General features: G+C 51.7%; 1 protein-coding gene across 2 annotated transcripts in view; it reads left to right on the top strand.

Annotated features, from left to right (window-relative positions):
* The window catches only part of TAF1B (TATA-box binding protein associated factor, RNA polymerase I subunit B), a 1,890,249-nt gene that overhangs the window by 1,191,996 nt on the left and 672,828 nt on the right, over nt 1-25,425 (top strand). The window lies entirely within an intron of this gene.

Genomic DNA, 25,425 nt, shown 5'->3' with positions numbered 1-25,425 from the left:
AAGGCATTTCCCCCTTAAATGTACTGGTGCACTGAGGCACGGCCTCGAGAGCACGAACTCCCTTAACCCTGACCACTAGCGCCACACCTCAGTACCCTTTTCACGCGCTGACGGGAACAGACCGCTCCAACAGCGCTCCTGGTAAGGCCTTGCCTCGTAATTCCATGTGCTTCCCCAGTACTATTTTATTTCTGTTGCAGACTTAAGAACACCGTCCACTGGTGCCCTAGATCTGTCCGCGGCGCATGCACACCCTGACAGGCTTTAGCAGGTGTCCGTCGTGCGATGGTTCCTTCCCTACAGCAGATCCCCACGCGCTCTGTCTTCGATGCCTTGGTGAAGACCAAGGTTTGGGCGGATGCTCTGTGTGACTCCATCATGCCCAGGTTGTTCAAGCACTGACTCAAGCGTTGGAGGGAACTCTGCAGAACATCAAGGACTAAGTCTGGAGGAAGACACAGCAGATAGGTGCGTTATTCTCTAAAGCACCCCTCAGAAGCTAGGGGTCAATCTGGTCCTCATACCGGTGCAGGGAGCACTGAGGCTCACAAAGCTACCGGCCTCATGGCTGAGGGGTCCAAGGGCCCTCCCAGTCGCGCAGCCGAGAGGCCTGTGAGCTCTACGACCATCATCCCGACGGGCATCGCCCTGATACCGGGTCCTTACCTGAAGAAGTGCCTTTACGCAGGGCCAGCAATACCGGTCGAGAGCCCAAAGGCTTACCCCCTACTGGGTGCACACCCAAGGTGCAGTGCGGGGCAGAGACGGTGCCGTCAAGCATGCAGGCCGAGCCCAGGAGCATGCCAAAATAAAAGGGCCTAAACTAATAAACCTATTGCCAATCCTTACTTCTACATACAAAATAGTGTGGGAAACAATGTTATGTAAAGAAAAGTTTTCAGGAAATGATAGTTGAGGATAGCTAGGCAGTTGACTCCCTTTCTCCATGTTTTCAACATGGGACAAGGCGGCACACTCGAGCTTAGCACAGACTCTGGCTTCTCTAGCACGAGTACGCAGTTCAAAATCTCAATATTAGGACCTTCTGTGTCAGTCTCTTCGCCATTCAAAGTCTGTTATTACTGTTCACCCTGGGTCACCCTCTGCCGGGCTCAGACCCGCTTTGACACAATGTTCTCAATTTCTTGGGTGATTCTCTGTTCACCCCAGATCCCCCTCTGCTGGGTTCAGACCCACTTCAATGCAAGGTTCTCAATTTCTAGGGAGATTTCCTGTGCACCACGGATCCCCCTCTGCTGGGCTCAGACTCACTTCAACACAATGTTCTCAATTTGTCGCCCTTTGCCGGGCTCGGACCATTTCATTTCTTTTTCCAAGACTTTCCTTTCTGCATCAAAAATCAAAGACTTTTGAATGTGCGTGGAATTGTACTTGACCCGTCGCAGGACTACTTCGGCTAACAACGCTTTTCTCATTACAGCTCTTTAACTTTCACTTCTGCTGTTTCTCGGCTGGATACCTTAGAGACCTTCGATTGAGCACCAACGTAGTGCCAGACTACTCCATCAACGGTATTGTCTCTTTCAAAGTTCAAGCATTCATTAGCAGTTCAACTTTACTTTCGTCTTTCATCACACGTGTTGGTAACAATGTTCGTTCCAGCGTTCGCTTCAACACAGACCATTCTTGTATCGGCTTCCCCAACTCACTGGCTGTGTTGCTTTCTTTATTGCCTCTTTGTTATTGGAGCGAAGGACGGTACCACAGCGGCTTCTGCTGCTCCCGGACTCGACAAGTCACGCAGGAGAGCCCCGGGTATCTCAGACGCACAAAACAGGATTCTTCAGCCTGGTTTCCTGGCCTTACGGTTTCAAACTTGAAGGCTCAAGAGTAACGGTTTCTAGCAGAAAATGTCAAGGGAATGCCCATCCTTGCAAACTCCTCTTGGCTTGCCTTCTCTCTCCCCGTGTTCAGCTGCCGTTTTGAAACTGCTGTTCCTTCATGTGCTTCGCCTCGCTCAGAATGTGCTTTCGTGCTTCACCTTTTGTCCATGTGGGGAAGTCTAATGGGAGTCCAGTGTATGTTGTTGTCTGTAATTGCCTGTCCACGGTGACCCTCCCTTCCCCCCACACTGGTCCTCCCCCAGAAACTGGATCCAAAAGCGATGGCTATGTCCTGGCCACCTGGATGTAAATGGAGGATAGCACAGGGGCAATGCGCCGGTCTTGGAAGCAAGACCACGCAGAGCAACAGAGGTTCAAATCTCGGATCCACGCTTAGAAACCAAACTCAGGTACGGTATTAGGCGCGTTACAAAAAAACTATTAAATAAATGACAGATCCTAGGGGACTAGCGGGTGAGACACCTTCCGGTTTCTCACATGGTGCAGCTTGGAGTTCACAAGTAAGCCAACTCCAACCTTATGGAAATCTAGGATGAATGCTAGATTTGTATGCTTTCTACAAACTTGAGATAATTCCCTAAAATGAATGGTGTCATAGAGATACAAGCATGGTTTTGGAGGAAATGATATACCTCTGCATCGGAGTAATTGTGCTTGAGACCACAAACTCCTTCATTCGCTTACTCTATTCATTCTAAATGAAAGAAAAGAGATTAAGATGTGATGGTCCCCATTCACATGCTGCAGGAATTGTGCATTATCTGATTGCGAAGAGGGACAGGTGGATGTTAAATAAACCTGGAGACAGTAGGGAATCCTGGGGATTTCACCAGTCCACCATGGTCAATGTGGATCGAAGCCATTCCATTAATATAGGCAATAATTGATAGATGTATTGGAAGAAGTTGATGATTCATGGTGATGAATGCTGCTTGAAAGTCTAAAGTTATAAGCATGGATAGATGACCTTCATCTGTGACGCTAGGAATGTCATTCTAGACTGATAGGAGTACTGTTTCAGTTGCATGGATGCTTCAATTCTCCAGCATGGGGTCATTGATTCACATGCTCATGAATATTCCCTGTAGTCAGGCTGGGAATCCTCGGGAAAAGAAATAACCGTTTCACTTTAGCTTTAAAACTGTATTTCTCGTCTAAACCAATCCCCCAACCAATGACAGTCCTCTCCCTAAGCGCCACCCCTGGTGGCCATCTTCATATTTTTACCACACGCTTCTGTTTTGGGAGTCCTTTTAGTGCTTTCTGAGCTATTTTCTAATATTTCATGTTTTTTTCAGTGTATTTTGTAAAGTTTTGACTGATTTCTGAACTTATCATTCAACTGGAGGTCGATTACAGGCAGCGGGGACTCGCTGTTGACGAAGATCATACTACATCGAGGATCTTTCATTGAGTTTCGAGAAGGCCTGGGCCTACTTCGCGCCTTTCCACCATTACCAAGGAGAAGAGATGCCTCATGCAAAATGTGGACTAAGGAACGAATACATGGAGGATCGACACTACAAATGTCTGTACTGCCTGCATCTGGACCACGATGAGAAGGGATGCAAGGTATGCCATGGTCTTTTGAAAAATACCATGAAGGATCGCTACAGCATGCTGGCAACGTGGTTATAATCGGTTAAGGACTCTAACTCGGCCTCTGCACATGGTCATGCTTCCCCCAGGACTGGCTGGTCCCACGAACAAACTCCCTCAGAAAAGATGTCGCGGTCCTTTGAGGATGCCCGCCCTCGGGGGTGCAAAAGAAGGCAAAACCGCATGCATGCCACTGATCCCACTGGGTTCGCTGCTGCTGCGGGTCCTGGTCCGGGAAGGACAAGGTCGCCATCACCGACACCATGCACGGTGAGCCTACCGATAAGGGGTGCTCCCTCTGAGAAAGTCCTCGACTCCTTCAAAACTGCTTGTCATCAGCAGACAAGGCGACGAAGGAGAGATCCAAAGTTGACTTTTCGTTGCCTCCCTTCGGCGACGCCATCAGCATCAGCGTCTCAATCAGCCAAGACAACATCATCATCAACGGCCACAACCGCCTCAACGATGACTTCTGTTACCTCCCGTCGACGATTCCGTCTACATCCTCGTTGACTATTTCATCTTGAAAAATGGGGCAAACCACAAGTGTTGTGTCCAGAGTTGCGGTGACGACTGCTCCGCGGGTGTCCCTACCGGCACGGGGTGAGGCAGCTGCAGCGACTTCATCGAAAACCCCTGGAATGGGGACCGCACCCGCTCCCCGCCAGAAACCTCCAGAGAGGGGTTAAGTGTAAGTCTCCTAAGACCCCTAGGAGGGTTACAGGTCAGGGGGCTGAACCGGGGAGACCCGTGCAAATTTATACTAGCTCTGATGATGGTGATGATGACCTTCCTGAAGGCTACTATATGGACCACAAAGGTGGCCAGGGACTCTTATGTGTAGGTGGGTCACCGAGAAGCAAACCCTGTTGTCTACTTCGCCAGAGGATGCGCACCAGCCCGCAACCACCTCCTCCCATTCCTTCCACACCTCAGCCCAGGGACGTGTCTTTGAACATTCTGACCTCGCCACACATACTGGTATCAGAAATTCAACTGAGACTGCTGCCCATCACTGTGCCCAGCTCTGACTAGGAGTCCGCCAAGACCGCTTCCCAGGAGGTCTTCTCAGAGGAAGCGCAGGTCAAAAGACCCCGCTGGTCCAGGTTGTCAACTGACACCACCTCCAGCTCAGGACTTGACCCTGACTGCGGATCCGGCTATACACACGGGCATGGGCACAGATACAGCAGCTATGGCGACGGACATCGACAAAGCCGATGACTTTGTGCCACCTGACGTGGAACCAGCAAGTGCGGATGATCTGTGCAGGCCCTCTCAGCGGGATGAGGTTGGCTCCTTCCACTCGATGATATCCAGGGCCTCTGAACCTTCCAACTGGTGCCTGTGGAGACGAAAAAGGAAGGGTTCCTTTATCAACGTTGTGAGTCTAGACAGAAGACCATTAGGTCCGTCCCCTTGCTAGACGATATCTGGGATGAAGGCCTAGTCTCCGCCCCCAAGTGCCTGAGTTCCCAGCCTTCACCTGACTCTCAGCCGCGGCCAGGAAACCCTCTGCAAACCAGTCATCCTCGTCCGTGGTGCCTACGGACCGGATGGGGAAGAAGCTGGAAACTATGGGGAAGATGATTATCTATACGGATGCCAGCACTGTTGAGGCTGCTAATGCCCTGGCCATCTTGTCCCACTACAACCGGGAACTGTGGTGTAAACTGAGCCCCATCATGGACTTTCTACCCGACGACAAGAAGGCAGAAGCTCCTGAGCTGTTCTGGGAGGGGGAAGTGGCTTCAGACCACGCCACCGCAGTGGTGGTGGACATCGCACACACTGGATTCTATCAGATGGGCAACAGAGTGTCCTTTTGTCAGCAAGGTTGGCTGAAAGCCACCAACTTCAGGCTGGACATTCAGTCTAAGGTGTTGGACATGCCATTTGACGTAGAAAACCTATTTGGCAAGACTGTTAACGAGTCTCTCCAAATCATCAAGTCGGACACAGAGACGGCAGGTTCACTGGGTCCCTGCAGAAACGTCGTTTGTCGTCCGTTCATTCCTCGAGAGGAAATCTCAGCAGGTCCTCCAAGGGCTACACCACCCGTTATCGGCAGCCTTCATGCTCCATGGCGCAAGAGGCATACAGAAGTCGCTCACAGGCATACGGCAGCAGAGAGCAGCGTTGATGCCGCCCACAGGGCAGGGCCCGACACTGATACAGGCCTGAACCTGCCGTGGACTTGGGCCCCCACTTGTGCACCCCAGTGTGAGGCTGGCTGGCGAGGTTTGTCAGCGCATGGAAGACCATCACCACCGACAGATGGGCGTAGGATGCTCTCGGACAGGTGAACACCTTAGCGTTCCAAAGCAGGTCTCCTCGTATTCCCCCTGTGGCTTGACAAGAACAGCACATTGCGCAGCTGCTGCAGGAGGTCCACACCATGTTAAAAAAAAGGGGGCGATAGAGCCCATCCACCAGCGCCTCCGGTGCTTCGGAGTGTACTCCAGATACTTTCTGTTCCCGAAAGAAGTCAAGAGGGTGGAGGCTGATCTTGGTCCTAAGGCGCCTCAACAAGTATTTTCAGTTCCAGAAGGTTGTTAATTTATTATTATTGTATTTAGTCAACTTGACTTTTTACATACAAAGCTCATATAGACAAATATAAAACATAAAACCTAAAACATTTAATTCAAAGTTATAAATAAGTACATAAGGGGCAATTAAAACTATTTCAGTGTAAATACATGCAATGATAATGAATGAGTTCATAAGAAGCACACTTATAACAGTGAATTTAAAGTTTTGCAATTATCAAAGGGGGGGTTAACAAGATCATGTTGATCTAATAATGCATATTTAACCTAGGAAAGCACAAAATAGGAAAATGCATTAAATGATAGTCCGCACAAGACACTTATTTGTCAAGTCTTTGCAAGTTTTCCTATGTTGCTTAAGATGTCTAAAGCTGACAGCAGTAATTGGCAACAGCTTTCTTATATGGCACCAGACCCTGTAGAGTGCAATGTGAACTGACACTGAAGGTGAGTTCAGATAACCGGTCCAAAATTCAGCAGTTTTAATAGAATCGTATTTATGGACAAGATTCATATGCATGCACATATCGATTGTGCTTACAGTGGAGCACTCTGTAAACAAGTGCTTAGATGTTTCCAGGTGCTCACGTTTCCTCCACACTCGACAGCATCTACCATCCAAGGGTATTTTTATTTGCAATCCCAAGATGGATAGCAGCGGAAGTTCATTTATACGCAGACGGAGCATAAGCCAGCACATTTCTGGATTGGGACTCAATTTGAGATAGGGTTGAGATCTTTTATAACTGCACCACATTTGCCGTGCTACTCAGACATTTTAGTGTAGCAATATGTTCATAGTTTCTGTTCCAATCAAATAAGTTACATTTAGCTTTAAATGATGCTTTTAGGCATTGGTAACCAGCCCCAGATTTCCAAGTTGGGTGCCAACTGATAGCTTTGAAGATAGACATTGCGAGGTCGTCCAATGTGTCACTGTCCAAATGTCTGCTTCTCCCACAATTAGCTCCTAAGCTTTTCAAGACCGGGATACCGGTATCATCTTAGCCTTCAGATAGAGCTCAGCCCTCTTCCTTTCTACCTGTCCTCCCAGTGATACCAATCCCAACTCCAGTCAGACGACCTGCATCAGGACAGAAGGTCTCAATCGCAGCAGTTTTCTCCAAAATATTCCCTCAAGGCAATTTAACCATCCCAAATCCTTCATCCTCAGCGCCTCAAGACTGTATGTAAAGGTTGGGCAGCAACACTGCCTATAAAGGAATAGTATCTCCTCGAGGGAATATCTGGCCGTTTGGTGGGCAAAATTATTGAAAAGGTGTGTCGGTAATGCCGCCCTCCTCTTCTTGTTTCCAATTATATAAGAGTAGTTGGACGCTGCATCATTTCTAAGCCCAAATAAGCGTAATGGTCAACATATGTTAGATCACCTAGGGAAGACTCAAGTTTCACCCTATTAACCTTTTTCCCAGGTATTAAGAGGGTCTTAGTTTTTTCAGTGTTGATCTCAAGGTCGTTATCCTTTGTGTCGATTTGCAACCACTGAGGGTATGGTCCATTATAATGAGGTCGTCCGTGTATAACATACACGCAACTCTCGTATGTCCAATCTTAGACGGACAATTAAAGGCAGACAGCATCTTTCCTGGAAGGTTAGATGGTCACGTTGCAGTACGTGCTCTGCCAGCGGGAAGAAGGTGACTTCCTGGCACCGCTGGACCTGGAGGGCGTCTACTTCCATGTCCCCATTCATCAGAAACACTACATGTTCCTGTGGTTTGTGGTCCAGGAGCGCCACTATCAGTTTGGCCTGAAATCGGCCCTAGGGTCTTCACATGGCGCCTGTGGCGGCGCATCTTTGTCTCCAGGGCATCCACGTCTGCCCTCACGTGGACGATTGGCTAGTCCGATCCCGTTCCCATGCTCTGGCGGGCCAGCACACAGCAAGGACCGTGTGTTTGCTGACAGATTTGGGGTTCTCCATTAAATTATCCAAAGTCCTGCTTGGAGCCATCGCAGAATGCTCTGTTTCTGGGTGCCCAACTCGTCTCCCTTAGAAGAGAGGGTAGGAGCCATTCTATGGAAGGTGCAGCTGTCCAGTCACTGCTGGGCATGATGTCCTCCTGCATCAACCTTGTCCGCCTTTGCAGACTTCAGATGAGACCTCTGCAGGAGTTTCTGGATGTAAGGTGGCTACAAGTCTGAGTCCTGGATGGACAAGATCGCCCTCAACGAGGACTTCTGACAGGCGATACAGTGGTGGGGCTGGTGCCCTCATCTCACGCAAGGGGCTCAATTTCAGGTCCTTCCTTACCATGAGATGGTCACCACGGACGATTCTCTGGAAGGTTGGGCAGCCCACACCGGACAGTTGCACGCCAGAGCTCTCTGGTTGTCAGGAGAAAAGACCCTTCACATCAATGTTCTGGAGCTTCGGTCTATCCTTTGGGCCCTCAAGTCCTCCCTGCCATCTCTAAGGGGCAAGCTGATGAGGATCTTCACAAACACCACCACCACCACCACCATGTTCTACATCCGGAAGCCGGGCGGGATGCACTCTTTGGTTCTCTCCAGGGAGGCCTAGGATCTGTGGCATCGGACAATTCGTCAGGACATGTTTCTCATCACTTTTTACCTATCGGGCACCAAGAACACCATTGCAGACTCGCTCAGCAAGGGGCTACGTTCTTGCCACGAGTCGGAGCTCCGCCAGGACCAAGTGGATTTTCTGTTTCACGAATGGGGTCGACCCCAGATCGGCCTTTTCGCGACGGCGAAGAATTCCGTGTCAGAAGTTCGCCAGCAGGTTGTCGCAGCCGAGGATCATGGGGGATGCGTTCCCGTGGCAGGGACCTTTCTTATACGAATTTCCTCTGTTCCCACTCCGGCTATGAGTGATCAACACTCAGATCAGACGGTGTCGCTGCAGGATGATGCTCGTCGCTCCGGCGTGGCCATGACAAATCTGATATCCAGATCTACTACATCTGTCGGCGGCTCTGTCCCTCAGGTTGCCACTATTTCCCAATCTTCTCTCCAGAGAGGGTGGGGCGATTCTGCACCACGACCCAGCATCGCTGAACCTCAGGGCCTGGCTCCAGCAGCTCTAGAATTTGGACATTATTCTTTAACTGCGGCATGTAAGGACATGCTAGCCAAGGCCAGAGCCTCTTCAACGTTAACGTGCTATGGTCTTAATTGGAAGCATTTCTCTGTGTGGTGCTGGGCTCAGAAGATTGTTTCTCTGTGTTTTACAGCCCTGCAGCTCCTTCCATACCCGATTTCTTTGGCCAAGGCAGGACTGGCTCACGCCTCTATCAAGGTGCACCTGGCCGCCATTTCCCATTACACCAGGGCACAGGGTAGGCCTTCACTGTGGCCCACAGGCTCGTCAAGGAGTTCCTCAAAGGACTCTTCAGGAATTGTTTGCGCCGGTGAAGGCTCCTTCCCAAGCTTGGGAACTCAATGTGGTCTTGACTAAGCTTATGGGGGCGGCATTTGAGCCGATGCATCAAGCCCAGCCCAAGTTTATATCTTGGAAGACTGTTTTCCTCGTGGCTATCACCTCGGCCAGGCGGGTCAGGGAGATCCAGGCCCTGTCTTCCAAGCAACCGTACTTGTCCTTCCACACTTCAAGGGTGGTACTGTGTACACACCCCACATTTATGCCAAAGGTGCCGTCAGAGTTCCACCTCAAAAAGCCTTTGGTGTTGCCCATCTTCTTCCAGGTCTGTCATCAGCGGAGAGGGCCTTGCATTCATCATTGTTTTATGTTGCCGGCATTTGTATCCCAGAAGGAATGCGCCCTGCAAGGCCACGAGGGAAATGAGAGCTCTCTGCGAAAGGCGATCCCACGAGAAGGAGGGCACGAGCCTCCGACCTTCCACGTCCCAGCTCTAAAATGACAACATCCCAAGACCCGTAGGATTCCAAGGAACCAGTCAGTCCCAGACCACCGACCATAAAATGGTTAAATCCCCAATCGATCAGACAAGATCTGAAAACAGGGATCAGTTGCCTTCGCCCTAGGTCATGTGACAGTGGCGTAACACAAAATTTGGGGGCCCCCCTGCAAGCCATGCTGAGGGCACCCCCCCCCCCCTCCTCCCAACTCGGCAACAAATCACAGTTTGCGCCACACTCTGGGCCAGTCTGGATTAGCACACTTGCGCAATACGCACAAACGTGCTGCTGCAGGGGTATGCCGCACACTGTACTAGGAGAAAGATCAAATGAATTATACTGCACACTTTCTGAGAAAAATTGGCTAAAAGGCCAGGGTGTTTGCAATTGTTTGGTAGAGTAACACCAATTCAAAGATCCAATACATGCAAGTTACCAACAGTGCACAGGAACATTAATGCTTTAATGAATGACCTAGAGGCTTCCATGTCATGGGGTAGAGGGAGCCCTCGGACTTCAAAAAAGAAAGTTTTTTTTTGTGGTCAATTTGCCGTCATAAAGTCATTATTTTCTTACGCTGTAAGGCCAATTTCATTCATTTATTTTTTATTCCAAGGGGGCCCCCTCCCAGGACATGTGGTGGCGGGGCCCCCCACACCGCAGGGTGTGCGGGGTGCTCCGTTATGTCATTGTCACATGATTTGTGCTGCGAAGTGCCGGGGGTATAAAACAACATGGCTAAAACGAGAATGAGGAGCTTCGGTTGGGCGCCAATGGGTCTGTTTGTTAGAGGCGATGGCCTCAAAGTATCCGCTTAGCCCATGTCTGCAGTATCAGGTGCACATCAGGTTAGACATAGAGCTTGCAGTGTTTTTCTTCACATAATTGCCAATTAATTGCAGCTTAATGCCTGATGACACGCAAGGAGGAACCCACGTGGAAGAAGGTGACCAGAAGGGGCTGGGACCAATGGCCTGGCAACCCTTATGGAGCAGGTAGCCTATGTATAGGGACTCAAACAATCAGCCATACAGATTTGTACATTATGTAATTTATGTCACCGATGATAACGTGTGCCTTCATAAAGTGTTGCTCGTACTGATTTTGACAGAATGTTCCGTGGCAGCAGAATGCTTTGCTGGCACATTCCTATTTTTGTAGAAATAAAGCTTTGTTCCCCTTGCAAGAGGTCTTCTGGGCCTTTTTCTCCAGCATGGGGTCTGGCATGGATTCACATGCTCATGAATATTCCCCGTCAGGCCGGGAATACTCTGTAAAGCAAGAGTCTAGCAATGCTAGACAAGCTTAACACTCTACAAGCTAAAATTCGTGGCCACCAAAAAGCCCTTTCCCGCCTCATAGCTAACCTGCATAGTCAACCCACCACACCCTCCACCACTAATCCCCCTCCATCTTTTAACTTCAAAGACATTACTGAGCACGAGGTCATCGCCCTGCTGAAGTCCATCAAACCTTCCAACTGTAAGGGAGATGCTTGTCCAGCTAGTCTCATTAAAGACTCAGCACAGATCCTAGCTCCATTTCTCACAGCATTCATTAACTCATCCTTCCAGTCCGGCCACGTTCCAACGGGACTTAAGGAGGCCTGGGTACGCCCACTCCTCAAAAAACCTTCGCTGGACCCAACGATCCCGGGGAACTATCGACCTATCACCACTGTACCCTTCCTGCTGAAAATCCTGGACAAAGCAGCTTACCTGCAAGTCCAAAAGTTCCTTGAAGAAAACCGTCTCCTCGGCCTGCGGCAATCTGGCTTCCGCCCACGACACGGTACCAAAACGGCTCTCTTGGACCTAAAGAACCAAATGGACGATCTAAAAGACGCAGGGAAACCTGCTCTCCTTCTGCTCCTGGATCTATCCGCCGCCTTTGACCTGGTGGACCACAACACCTTGTGTCACCATCTAGCTACCCAAGCTAACTTTTCCCCCAAAGCTTGCGAATGGATTACCTCCTTCCTCCAAGAAAGGGCCATGAAAGTCTTCTCCGACTCAGCCTGTGCCACCCCTAGCCTCATCACCTGCGGTGTGCCTCAGGGCTCATGTATCGCGCCCACGCTTTACAACCTCTTCACGAGGCCACTGTTCAGCATCCTTGACTCCCTGGGCATCTCGTATACAAACTATGCGGATGACACCCAGGTCCTCATCCCACTCACAGACGATTACCTGGCGGATACTAAAACTCTTACCACCATCTACTCCACTATCCAATCATGGATGGCAGATAACTGGCTATGCCTTAATAGTGAAAAAACCGAACTCCTCCTCATAGGAGCACCTTCCACGTTGGGTAACCTCGGTGAACAGTACACTTCCTTCACTATTGACAACATTCCCATCAAGTTCTCCAAACATGTGAAGACACTCGGAGTCTACCTAGACTCCGACTTGTCAATGGATAGACAGGTCAATGCCATTGCCTCCTCCTCAGCCTATTACTCGAAAGTCCTCAACGCTGCCAGACCTTTCCTGTCACGCCAGAATTGCCTCACCATTGCTAGGACAATAATTGGATCCAGGCTGGACTACTGTAATGCCCTACTCGTTGGGATCTCCAATAAGAACCTGGCCAAACTTCAGCTAGTTCAAAATAATGCACTTAGGGCGGCCACAGGCACCGTGAGAAAAGACCACATCTCAGAAGTCAGAAGACAGGCACACTGGCTTCCGGTGAAAGAGAGGATTGTTTTCAAAACACTCGCCCTCACCCACAAATGCCTCCATGATCTTGCTCCACCCTACTTGACCCAAAGAATCACCAAGCACTCTGCCACCAGACCATTAAGAATGTGCTATTCCAACACGATTGTCACGCCCAAATCACGCAAGGTGCGCGCTGGTGGTGCCAGCTTTCCCACTCGGGCCGCCACCCACTGGAACGCACTGCCACCTCACATCAGAATGATTGAATCCCACCAAGCCTTCCGCAAAGCTGTTAAAACCAAGCTCTTTGTATGAAACGTACCTGAATGCATTCTGTTACTGTATTATGAATATCATGCCTCACCTGCAACTATGCCTGTAATTTTGTATCCATAAAACCTCTGGTCTCATGCATATCTGCTGAATTAAGAATCCAACACTTACTTGTAACAGCGCCTCGATGCCCATGGGCTGCAAGTGCGCTATACAAATGCGAATAAATAAATAAAGAAAGTAAAAAAATCAGTATCAGTTTTGTTTCTGATCTGTCTTTCTTAGTAGTAACCAATCACTGATCTCTGGGTCATACTGCCCCCAGCCAATGACTGCCCTCTACCTAAGCCCCTCCCCTGGCAGCCATCCTCAGATTTTTACCGCAAGTTCAAGTGTTGGGAGTCCTCGTGTTTTAGCTCTCGAGCTTTTACTGCGTTTTTGCGTTTTTCAGGAGATTTTTCTCATTTTTTCGGTTAATCGAGCCTCAAGCTCCACCGTTTCTACTTCCGATAACGGGGACCCATTTCGGAATTCTTCTACGCCCCTCAAGGGTGATGTTTTCATCAAGTTACGCTTCTTGGAGGATTCCAGAAGATCTGTGGCCTACCTCAACGGACATGGCCCAGGACAGGGGAAGCTCGACGCCCGGATCCAAGCTGTTCAGCAGCTGCCCAGGATGCAGATTGCAAAATATTTTCAAGGAGGACGAGCATTCGAGATGTCTCTACTGCCTTCATGAGGACAAGACGCACGTGGAGAAGGACTGTGCGTTCTGCAAGAACCTGTCGGAACGGATAAAGCAAGATCGTCGCTCCCGCCTCGCCGCCTGGCTGGATAAGGGCACAGCAGGTGAGAAGGCGAAGAAAAAGTCTGAGCGGTCTTCTAAGTCCTGTGAGGGCGCCCTGGCGACGGGGGCCCAACAGAAGGCCAAGCACCGCGAGTCCGCAGGCACCGGGAGCGCCGAAAGCTCAGGCTCCTCGGCTGCCAGGCAGGGCGCGACTTCCCCGGCACGATAAACCACGAGCCAGCGCTCTGGTTCGGGGAAGAGGAAGTCCGAGAACCCGGGTAAGCTTCTGGAGAGGCCCCGGTCGATCTCGAAGGGAGGCGAGGGGGAGCGAGGCGATGACCCTCCCCCCAAAGCGAAGGCCCAGGACGCACCTAAGGTGGTGAGGGCCTTGATCCACCCGGCAAAGGCCTCTATCGAGGTTGTCGCAGCAGCCCTGGCGAAGCCGGCAGAGGCTACGCCAGTGGAGGCAGCCTCGGAGCCCAGAGTTTCCCTGCCGCCGTGGAGGGAATCCTCTTTCCAGACCATCGTTAAGACCCCCGTGAAGACCCCGGTGGAAAAAGGGGGGGGGAGGGGTGGTGGCCATTACGGACTTGGATTCAGCCTCCGGGGAGGATCCGGTGGAAACCGTGAAAGGCCTCAACGAGAGGTTTGAGAAGGTTCGATCCCAGGGGAAGGTTCCCGCTGATGTGATCGAAGATGGCGACGATGGCGACGGCGAGGGCCCAGTAGAGCAGCCATCCCATCCGTCGCAGCCATTACCCGAGCCCCAGGATAGCTCGGCGGCTATTTTGTTGGCGATCCAATCCTTATGTACTGAGATAAGGACGAGGTTACCACGGACCCCGACGGAGGATCCAGAACCAGGCCCGTCGGGAAGCCCTCCGAACAAGCGGAGGAGAGTACACCCCGCTCCGCCCTTTGTGCCCGCGAGGCCTGTGGACCCCTCATCCCCCTCGCCGGACCCTCGGGAGGATACGACGACGGATACAGTGACGGGGACGGACGACGACAGCGGCGATGACACAACGGACATCCTGTCATCACCCCCCCCCTCGGGCCTTTCCGCACAACGAAATTGGCTCTTTTCACACCATGATAGCCAGGGCATCTGAGCTCTTCCAGCTCTGCCCTGAGGAACAGAAAAGGTGGTTTTCTTTACCAACGACGAGAGACCAAGAGAAAGACGGTCTTCGCGGTGCCGTTGTTCGTCGACATCTGGGACGAGGGGCTACCTCTGCTAGACTTCCTACCGGACGACAAGAGGGCGGAGGCCCTACAGATTCTGCAGGAAGGAGAGGTGGCGTCAGATCACGCCATAACGGTGGCAACGGACATTGCCGATACCGGATTTCGGCAACTGGGCAACAGAGTTTGCCTCCGACGACGAGGGTGGCTCAAGGCGACGGAATTCACCAGGATGTCCAGACCAGAGTGTTGGACATGCCGTTCGACGGCAACAATCTGTTTGGAAAGACGGTGGATGAGTCCCTCCAGGCCATCAAGACAGACACGGAAACAGCCCGAGCCCTAGGAGTCCTTCAACAACGGCGGCCCTTTCAGAGCTATGGAGGCAGACGGGGAGCCTCCAAGGGATCCAGCGGCGGCTCTTCTACTTACCGCCAGGTGGCCCGCTCCTCGTCCCAGGAGGTCTACAGAGGCCGCGGCAAGCAAGGAGGGTCTCGCCGCCGTCGGCAAGGAGGCCAAGGCCTCTTCCAAGCAGGACTGAACCGGCCGTAGCGTCGGGCCCCCACCGAAGCACCCCGGTGGGAGGCTGGCTGACGAAGTTAGTCAGCGTGTGGGAGTCCATCTCCACCGACCGTTGGGTGCTGGACACCCTGGCTGGCGGACACTCGCTGGAATTTCAAAAGAAGTGTCCTCGCATTCCTCCCGTGGCCAGGAAGGAGAATCACGTCCCTCAACTGCTGTTGGAGGTAAGGGCGAAGCTCAAGAAGGGTGCCATCGAGCTCGTCCCCAAGAGGCTCCGGGGCTCTGGAGTATACTCAAGATACTTCCTCGTCAGAAAGAATACAGGCGGTTGGCGCCCCATCCTGGACCTGCTTCGGTTGAACAAGTACATCAAGGCACAGAAATTCAGGATGGTCACCCTCAAGCATGTGCTGGGACAGCTGGAGGAGGGCGACTTCCTATCGTCACTGGACCTGGAGGATGCTTACTTCCCCATCCCCATTCTAAAAGGACACAAAGTTCCTCAGATTCGTAGTCCAGGGGCGTCACTACCAATTCAGAGCCCTGCCGTTTGGATTAAAGCTGGCACCCAGGGTGTTCACCAAGTGCCTCGCACCTGTGGCGGCGTGGCTGCGCCTGCAAGGGATCCACGTCTACCCCTACCTGGACGACTGGCTAATCCGTGCAAGGTCAAGAGAACTCGCCGTCGAACACACAGCGATGACCGTCCGCCTGCTCACAGAGCTGGGATTCGCCATCAACTACCCCAAATCCCATCTGGTCCCGTCGCAGGTGGCACTGTTTCTGGGAGCGAAGCTCGATACAGTGAAACGATTGGCATCTCCGTCGGAAGAAAGGACGAAGGCCATTTTGGGCAAGGTGCAGTGCCTGTTAGCCACGGATATGGCCAGAGTGAGGTCCGTCAAGTCCCTCCTCGGGATGATGTCCTCATGCATCTACCTTGTGCCCCTTTGCAGACTTCGGATGCGTCCGCTACAAGAGTTCCTCGACGCCCGCTGGATACAAGCGGCAGGCAGCTTCGAAGACAGGATACCGCTCGACGAGGAGTTCTGTTGGGTGATTCTATGGTGGGGTGCCCGTGCGCACCTCATGGCAGGCTTGGACTTTCAGGCCCCAGCGTATCAGGAGACAGTAACGACGGACGCCTCCCTGGAGGGTTGGGGGGCCCACACAGGAGATCTCCACGCAAGAGGCCTCTGGCTCCCGGAGGAGAGGTCTCTTCACATCAACATCCTGTTTTATGTGCTCTCAAATCGTTCCTTCCGTCCCTCAAGGACAAAGTGGTGAGGATCTTCACTGACAACACCACCACGATGTTCTACATCCAGAAGCAGGGAGGCACCAGATCCCCAGCCCTATCCAAGGAGGCCCAGGATCTGTGGCACCTGGCCGTCGCCCAGGGGATGTTTCTGGTTCCCTTCCACCTGGCAGGAATAAAAAACACCATTGTCGACTCACTCAGCAGGGAGCTGCGCTCATGCCACGAGTGGGAACTACGCCAGGACCAGGTGGATCGGCTCTTTCAACGGTGGGGCAAACCCCAGATCGACCTGTTCGCGACGACGACGAACTCCAAGTGCCGGAGGTTCGCCAGCAGGTTCACTCAGCCGAGGAGCATGGGCGATGCTTTCTCGTTCCCTTGGGACGGCCTGTTCCTGTACGCATTCCCTCCATTGCTGTTGCTGCTCCGTCTCATCAACCAGCTCAAGAGGTCCAGGTGCAGGATGATCCTCGTCGCACTGGCGTGGCCGAGACAGATCTGGTTCCCGGACCTTCTGGACTTGTCAGCGTCTCCACCTATCAAGCTGGCGACGGACGCGGATCTTCTCTCCAGAGAAGGAGGCGCCATTCTCCATCACTACCCGGAGTTGCTGAACTTGCAGGCTTGGCTCCTGCAGCACTAGAGTTTGGAGGATACGATAACCCGGCTGACTGCAGAGAGGTTCTTGCAAAAGCCAGGGCGTCCTCAGCCCTCAAATGCTATGGACATAAGTGGAAGAGGTTCTCTGTCTGGTGCTGTGCACAGAAGATTAACCCTCTTCGGATTACGGCCCCTCAAGTATTGCCGTACCTACTGTCGCTGGCCAAAGCTGGACTGGCTCACGCCTCCATCAAGATACATCTGGCTGCCATTTCCCGATACACCAGAACTACAGGGCGGGCGTCCTTGTGGTCTCATCACCTGGTAAAAAAATTTATGAAGGGACTATTCCGATCGTTCCCGCCGGTGAAGGCCCCTGCCCCGGCGTGGGAGCTCAACGTGGTGCTGACCAGGCTCATGGGGGCCCCATTCGAGCCTATGCATTCGGCGCCGTTGAAGTTCCTGTCGTGGAAGACAGCATTTCTTGTGGCCATCACCTCCGCACCAGGAGTGGGAGAGATCCAGGCCCTATCTTGCAAGCCTCCATACTTGACTTTTCACGACACGAGGGTGGTGATGAGGACGCACCCCTCCTTTATGCCCAAGGTGCCTTCCGACTTCCACCTCAACGAGCCCTTGGTGTTGCCAGTTTTCTTCCCATCGCCTTTGCCTCCGGCCGAGAGGACTTTGCACCCGCTGGATGTGGCTAGAGCGCTGAAGTTCTACGTGGACCGCACAAGGAGTTTTCGGAAGACATCACAGCTGTTTGTGAACTTTGGACCTGTGAATCAAGGGAAGGCTCTCTCGAAGGCTTCCATTTCCAGATGGCTCTCCGGCTGCATCATGCACTGTCACCGGTTGGCAAACCCGAGAGCCCATTTGACCAGAGTGATCGCTGCTACCACGGCGTTCCTGTCTGGTGTGCCCCTGCTGGACATCTGCAGGGCTGCTACGTGGAGGTCGACGCACACCTTCACGAGATTCTACTGCGTCGATCGGGACTCCAGGGAGGAGTCCAGGGTCGGCCAAGCAGTGCTGCGCAACCTGTTCGCTTAAGGCGAGCCTGGTGAGGACGTAAGAGATGCTTAATGTTGAGTTGTTGCATTGCTTAATGTTAAGCCTGTTGCCACCTCCCGTAGTTGTGCATGTGTATACTGCTATGTATTCTTATATTCATGAGCATGTGAATCCATGCCAGACCCCATGCTGGAGAAGGAACAAGTTACTTACCTGTAACTGTTGTTCTCCAGCATGGGTCTGGCATGGATTCACATGCGAACCCTCCCTCCTTTCCCTCTGCGGCTCTTCACTTGGTCATACTGCCACTTTACGTGCTACCAAATCTGAGGATGGCTGCCAGGAAAGGGGCTTAGGTAGAGGGCAGTCATTGGCTGGGGGCAGTATGACCCAGAGATCAGTGATTGGTTACTACTGAGAAAGACAGATCAGAAACAAAACTGATACTGATTTTTTCTTTACCGAGGATTCCCGGCCTGACAACGGGGGAATATTCATGAGCATGTGAATCCATGCCAGACCCATGCTGGAGAACAACAGTTACTTGTTCCTTCCGTAGCAGGTATTTTTTTCTGGCGTGAGCGTTGAGGGGTTTCTCTACAGTGGTCCCATGGAAGGGTATTTCTTTACCTCTCGGCTAGAGAATTGGGCATATTTGGATCGCTTCGGTTGTGGGCAGGGAATTCAGGTTACCTCAACCCAAGATCTCACCTTTTTTTCCCCATACTAAATTCCCCTGCAATGTTCATTGAAACTTCAATCAGAAATCTTCACATTGCTCCAATTGAATGCAATACATTTTTCGAGGTGATTGTGTCCTCCGACGTATTCCACATCTTTGACAATAATGACCACAGCTGTGCTGCTTCGGAAAACCTTTTCGGCGTAGGCGTCCTGCGTGCTGTCCCTCGAGGGCCTCCGTCGATGGTCGATGTCACCGGATGTTATATCTAGGACGCACAACGTCTGTAGCCTCAGTTCCGGTTTTTTCCGCGAACGTGTTCGCTTCGGAATCTCGGCACGCTTGGTAATTGTAGTTTGAATTGAGAAAATGTCTTTGTCTTCTTCTACACCGAAGTCGGGCTTCAAAAAGTGTCGGGACTGCGGTTCCAAAATGTCCATCACAGACCCGCACGACTTCTGCCTCTGGTGCCTCGGCGAAAGCCACGCCACCGAAGACTGCGATGACTGCCAGTCCTTGACATCGAAGGCCTTGCGGAAGAAGAAATTATCAGTAGGTAGGGTATCTGAAACCTGTATGTCGAAATCTGCTGGGCTTTCGACCGACGATTCGAGGGGCGAATCTCTACGTCGGCGTAAGTCCAGGGGTCTCGGTCTCGGAGTGGGTCCTGCCATTCCTCTGCCTCTTCTAGGCATTCTCGGAAGTGCCGTCACCGGTTGCCTTCCCCGTCCTCGTCGGAGGACTCTGCCAGACGGCGGGTGACTTGTCCCACCTAGTCTTCATCGCCGGCTGAATGGGACGCATTCCACCAGCAGATGATGGCAATTTTCAAATCACAGGGCACCATTCCATCCGCGCCTTCAAGATAAGCCGGCAAGGAACGAGCTAGAGCCACCGCTCGCACACCTTTTGGGCACGGGCGGTTGGCGCGATCATCGGGAGCCGTCGAGGTCCCGATCGGACAAGGTTGTTCGCCATAGCCGTGCCAGGTCCAGGTCCCGGTCCTCGACGCCCTCGAGACCGTCGGAACCTGTGAGGCCTTCTAAGAAGGCATCGACGCCTTGTCCGTCAAGGGACTCTTTCGAAGCTCCGGCTCCGAAGAAGTCGTTGACGCCATCGGTGCCGAGGCCATCGAAGGACACGCTCGGGGCTCCGGCCTTAAAGCCGTTGTCGAAGTCGTTGGCGCCTCGGTCGACGTCGAAGCCAATTCCATCGGCGCCCTTGACGCCTTTTGAGGAGAATTTACCGGAGGTGCCCCGGAGGGCTGTGGAAACTCTGAGGAAGGCTCTCAATAAGTCAGTGAGGCCTGTCGTTGAGCCCTTCTCTGGTCATCCCCCCAGGCTTGATTTATTCCAGCCTTTGGACTACATTTCAGAGTTGGAACGTAGGGTCGGATGAGGAGGGGGTTGTGCCTCCTGAGGTTCCTGATGACCTGTTGTCTTGTCAGTTAAATGGAAGACCTACGTCAATCCTTACAGTGGTCTCGACACCTCACCGGAGGTTGAGTTTGGCAGGCCTGAGCCTGGTACACATGCCGAATCCTCATATCGGCGTCTCATGTCAAGGGTGACTGAGTACTTGGGGTGGTCTGCTCCACCTGTTGATTTTCTGCAGGATGACCTGACAGATATACTGGACCAAGGTCCAGCCACTGACCCGGTGTTGCCATTTCATTGGGCTTTGCAAAGAAGGGTGGCGGTGGCTTGGACTGCTCTGGAGAGTCTCCCGGCAGTGAATAAGTTGTTTCCGAAAAAATACCGTCCAGCCAATGGTGATCCCTGCTACTTGTCAATGCACCCCACTCCGGAGAGTTTGTTGGTGCAGGCGGCTACGGCCCCAGCGAAGCAGGCTGCGTACCCTACCATCCCTCCTGATAGGGACGGCCAGCGCTTTGATGGTTGGGCGAAGAAGGCATTTTCTTCTGGGGGTATGGCTTTAAAGGCAGCCAACTCTGTGCCTTGGCAAGATTCACTCACACACTCTGTGGAATTGTGCCTCTTTGGCGGCTGAACATATTCCCGAAGGGGAGGAACAGGATGATTTTCTAGCCCTCATCCAAGATGGCAAGGATGCCATGTGTGAATCCGTTCAGTCAGGTCTGGACATGGCAGACTGTGTCAGCCGGTCCATGCCGGCGAGCACCGTAATGCGCAGGTTTGCATGGTTGCAGAAGTCGGGGTTTGCTCCTGATGTGCAATCCCGGCTTCTTAACATGCCCTTTGATGGTGTCCATCTTTTTGGCAGCAAGGCTGACGAGAGCCTTGAGAGGTTGCAGAACTCCAAAGCTGCAGCGAAGTCTTTGAGCGTTGCAGTGGGCCATCCTCCGCCTTTTCGTCCTAGGGGACAGCAATGGAGGGGAGTTTCTTTTTGGTACTACTCTTCCTTTGGTAGGTTGAGAGGAGCCACCAGTCAAAGGGGCCACCGTAGGAGTACCAGAGGTGGAAAGCAAGGTACTCGAGGTGCCAAAGCCGCTCGGGCAGTTGCCTCTTTGCCCTCAGGCACTGCCGCAACCGCGTCAGCTCAGTCATGAGGCCATGTCCCATGGTTCGCCGGTTGGGGGAAGACTGGCGCAGCATCTTGTAAAATGGCGTGCCATTACTTCAGATGTGTGGGTTCTGGAGATCATAGCCCACGGCCACTGTCTTCCCTTCCGGCCGAGGCCTCATGACAATCCACCGGGGAAGCTCTCTTTGAAGCGTCCGGGTCCGCTCCTTGAGCAGGAAATCTTGTCCCTGCTGGAAAAAGGCGCCAAAGAACTGGTGTCTGTAGCTGAGAGGAACAAGGGATGGTATTCCCCATATTTTTTGATCCCAAAAAAAGACGCAGGCTTGAGACCCATCATGGACTTGCGTGGTTTGAACAAGCTCCTCAGCAAGGACAATTTCAAGATGGTTACTCTTTCTCAAGCCCTCCAGGCCCTTCAACTTCAGAATTGGTTGGTGTCTCTCGACCTCAAGGATGCTTACTTTCATGTGTCGATTCAACCCAAGCACAGGAGGTACCTGAGGTTCGCGGTTGGCGACTCTCATTTTCAGTTTCGGGTCCTGCCGTTCCGATTGACCTCTGCCCCGAGGGTCTTCACCAAGCTGATGGTGGTGGTGGCAGTGTATCTCAGGAAAGGGGGTATTCCCGTCTACCCCTACCTGGACGATTGGCTGATCAGGGCGCGCTCTCCCGAGCAAGTCCTGGATCATCTGTACATCACCTGCCACTCCCTTCAGAAGCTGGGCTTCTCCCTCAATTTAAAGAAGTCTCATTTGACATCTACCCAGCGGCTCCAGTACATCAGAGCAGTGCTAGACACATCCCTGGGGCTGCGTTCGCCTCCCCAGGTGAGGGGTCATCACATTCTGCAGATGGTGAACACATTTCAACGTGCCCAGAGTCTCCCGGTGTTCGAGTTCTTGAGGTTGCTCGGCCACATGGCTTTTCTGCCATCTGTGCGGGGGAAGAATGTCCTGATTATGACGGACAATACAGTGGCCATGCACTACCTCAACAAAAAGGGGAGGCAGGGTCACTCCCATTGTACAGGGAGGCGATGCAGCTCTGGTTCTGGGCCATCCAGCAGGAAATTCCAATTTCGGCAGTTTATCTGGCCGGAGATGAAAACGCAGTGGCAGATGCTCTGAGCAGGCAGAGCACGGTCTCTCACGAGTGGGAGCTGGCTCAGGAAGTTCTGTTGAAGATCTTCGCCCTTTGGGGAACCTCGCAAGTGGATCTCTTCGCCACCAGTGTCAACCGGAAGTGCGAAAGATTGTGCTTGCGGGAATTTCCTCCAAGAGGAGCCTTAGGGGACGCGTTTGTAGTGGAGTGGTCCTTCCCACTGCTGTACGCTTTCCCTCCAGTCCCCGTCATTCCACAAGTGTTGCCAGATGATCCTCATTGCTCCGGCATGGGCCAGGAGAGCGTGGTACCCGGACCTTCTAGACATGTCCATCTGCCCTCCACGTCGTCTTCCCTACCGAGACGATCTGCTCTCACGGGAGGGGGGGTTGAGTTCTCCATCCAGAGGTCAACTCTCTCAGCCTTCATGCTTGGTATCTGAAAGGCTGAGGTATAAGGATTGGGACCTCCCCGAAGACTTGATGGAGGTGTTGCTTTCGGCCAGAAGGCCTGCAACGAAATCCCTGTACCGTTGCCATTGGAGGAAGTTCTGCGACGGGTGCAGGGTACAGAATGTTGATCCTTTCCAACGGGTGCAGGGTACAGAATGTTGATCCTTTCCAATGTTCCATTCCTTTGGTTTTGTTTTTTTTTGCTTTCTTTAGCCCACAAGGGCCTGCAAATAGGTACCATTAAGGGTTACCTGGCGGCGCTGTCCATATTTAAGCGCTCATTTGAGGAATGTTCTTATTTTAAGATCCCTTTGATTTCACAGTTTCTGAAAGGGCTAACTAATGTCTTTCCACCGTCGCCTTTCTAGGTGCCGGGATGGGATTTGAATTTGGTTTTAAAGTTCCTAATGGGAGCTCCGTTTGAGCCCTTACATTCTTGCCCGTTGAGACTGTTGTCCTTTAAGACTGTATTTTTAGTTGCGGTTACTACCATACGCAGAGTGAGTGAGTTGCAGGCACTTTATGCCAAGCCACCTTTCATGGTGTTCCATAAGGATCGGGTTGTCCTTAGGGTTCGTCCTTCTTTTCTTCCGAAGGTTGTGTCGGAATTTCATTTAAGCCAGAAGGTGATTCTTCCGGCGTTTTATCCTCCTCCGCATCCTGGTAAGGAAAAGGAGAGGTGCCATAGGTTGGATCCTAGGAGAGCTTTGAGTTTCTATCTCTCACGGATGTCCAGGGTCAGAATGGACGATCAGCTCTTTGTTGGTTATGCTGGAAGGCGTTTAGGTCAGGCTGTTTCCAAGCAGACCTTGTCCAGATGGATTATCTTGACGATCTCCGAATGTTACCGCTTGGCGGGTAAGGACCCTCCAGTAGGCTTATGGGCTCACTCTACTAGGGGTGTAGCTGCCTCCACAGCTCTACAGAGGGGCATCCCGATTCGCAGTATTTGCGAAGCAGCCACGTGGGCTTCTGTCCGTACCTTTGTGAGACACTATTCCCTGGACTCTATCCATAGGCAAGATTTGGCCTTTGGTAAGGCAGTCCTATATTTGGCAATTTGATTAGGCATTCTAAATTGATGAAATTATAAATTCTTTTCCAACTTCCATATGTTGGTACTGCTTTGGGAGTCTGTCAAAGATGTGGAATACGTCGGAGGACACAATCCCCTCGAAGAACAAGTTACTTATCTTACCTGGTAAAGTTCTTTTGATGGGATGTTCCTCCAACGTATTCCACATCGTACCCTCCCAGCCTGCTCCTCTACAGAATTTCTTATGCGATTGCAGCTTATGTTTCCGCAAGGCTTTCTGCAGTCACACTGGCAGGAGATTGGTGCCACACGTTCTGGGAAAAAACTACAACTGAGGCTACGGGTGTCGTGCGTCCTAGATATAACATCCGGTGACGTCGACCATCGACGGAAGCCCTCAAGGGACAGCATATCAATGTCATCGATGCAGGACGCCTACGCCGAAAAGTTTTCTGAAGCAGCACAGCTGTGGTCATTACTGTCAAAGATGTGGAATACGTCGTAGGAACATCCCATCGAAAGAACGTTACCAGGTAAGATAAGTAACTTACGTCAAAGTTCTGTCTTCGATCTATAAGAGTTTAAAAGTTCACTCCCTGTTTAAATATTCAAGATGCTCTGGCTCAAATGATTCTCCTCTCTAGTTGGGGGATTGGCTCTGTTATCTGCACCTATAAATGCGCATATATGCACATTGCGAATCAGTCCTCTAAATGAAGGTAGCTTCCTTCCACGTTAACTACTCTGCATTGCCAGTTGATTGTTCTACCCTTTGACTTCAATTCTACCATAGTGTATTTAGCAGACAAAGGTCACAACAGCAGCATGTACTCAGGGGATCTAAGATAATTAGGTACTCTGTCAAGTCTGAGTCCAACGAATTATAAAGTGGATGCAATATTTTGAGCTCCACCTGAGGTAAAATTATGCCCGGTTTCCAACCCACTGGATCAGTCAGCGGTTGTCTCGGCTGCCTCAGCCCAAGGCAGAGTTCTCTTGTCCACAAATTCTGCCTCAGGCCCAGACGCGTTAATGAATTATATGATAAAAAAAGCACCTGAGGAGTGGTCAGATTTTTGCTATATACTCTTCAACAAAATTGGAGTATTGGGAAGCTTGCCACCATCATGGCGGAAATCCGTGCTTATTCCAATCTTCAAGAAAGGATCAAGGGCAGATGCAAAAAACTATCACCCGATCGCACTACTTGATGTGCTAGGCAAACTCTATGCTTCACTATTACTGGACCGATTGAAATGTTGGAGCCGAGACTCAGGTCTCCTAGATAAAAGGCAGAGCGGCTTTGTGGGAGGAGTCAGTTGCTCACTAAACCTGCTGCTATTGAATATGCTAAAAATGAGAGAGTTGTATAAGGCAGAAATAACATATATTGCCCTAATAGATTTCACTCAAGCTTTCGAAAGTGTTAACCTAAGGTTACTTTTGGCAAAGTTGTTC

The sequence above is a fragment of the Ambystoma mexicanum genome, chromosome 4p, assembly GCF_040938575.1.
Source record: "Ambystoma mexicanum isolate Mex_15411 chromosome 4p, UKY_AmexF1_1, whole genome shotgun sequence".
NCBI classification, from domain to species: Eukaryota; Metazoa; Chordata; class Amphibia; order Caudata; family Ambystomatidae; genus Ambystoma; species Ambystoma mexicanum.
Note: the sequence above shows the minus strand (reverse complement) of the source record. Positions and strands in the feature narration are given on the sequence as shown.